General features: G+C 47.3%; 1 pseudogene; it reads left to right on the top strand.

Annotated features, from left to right (window-relative positions):
* The first annotated feature begins 1 nt into the window (after position 1).
* Positions 2 to 364, top strand: LOC102823461 (annotated as a pseudogene).
* Positions 365 to 469: the final 105 nt, after the last annotated feature.

Here is a 469-nt window from a genome sequence, read left to right as displayed (position 1 = left end):
GGCCACCAAAGCAGACATAGAGTTGGAGCTGGAGACAAAGACCAATGGCCCAAAAAGTCCCCCTGAGAAGTCAGGGAAGCATGATAGTGGTGCGCCAGACCAGGAGCGAGTCACCAACTAAGTCGAGGAGAAGGAGATCCAGAGCTCCAATCTGAAGATGGTCATGTCCATGATTGGAGACAGGGGGTGCAAGGAACAGAAAGTCAAACAGGAACAGGAGAAGAAACTGGCAAAAGTCACCATCATGAAAGAAGATCTGGAGCTGACACTGACAGAGATGGAGATCACAATAGCAGCAGCAGAATCGAGCTTGCTGGAGCACATGGGCAATGTGGTTGAGGCTCTTATTTCACTAACCAACTGATATGTACTTTCATAGACATAGCCACTAGATTAATTTATTACAATAAAGATGCTTTTGTTGTTGTTGTTAAGTGCCATCGAGTCGGGTCCGACCCATAGCGACCCT

The sequence above is a fragment of the Chrysochloris asiatica genome, unplaced genomic scaffold (assembly GCF_000296735.1).
Source record: "Chrysochloris asiatica unplaced genomic scaffold, ChrAsi1.0 scaffold08593, whole genome shotgun sequence".
Taxonomy (NCBI): Eukaryota; Metazoa; Chordata; class Mammalia; order Afrosoricida; family Chrysochloridae; genus Chrysochloris; species Chrysochloris asiatica.
Note: the sequence above shows the minus strand (reverse complement) of the source record. Positions and strands in the feature narration are given on the sequence as shown.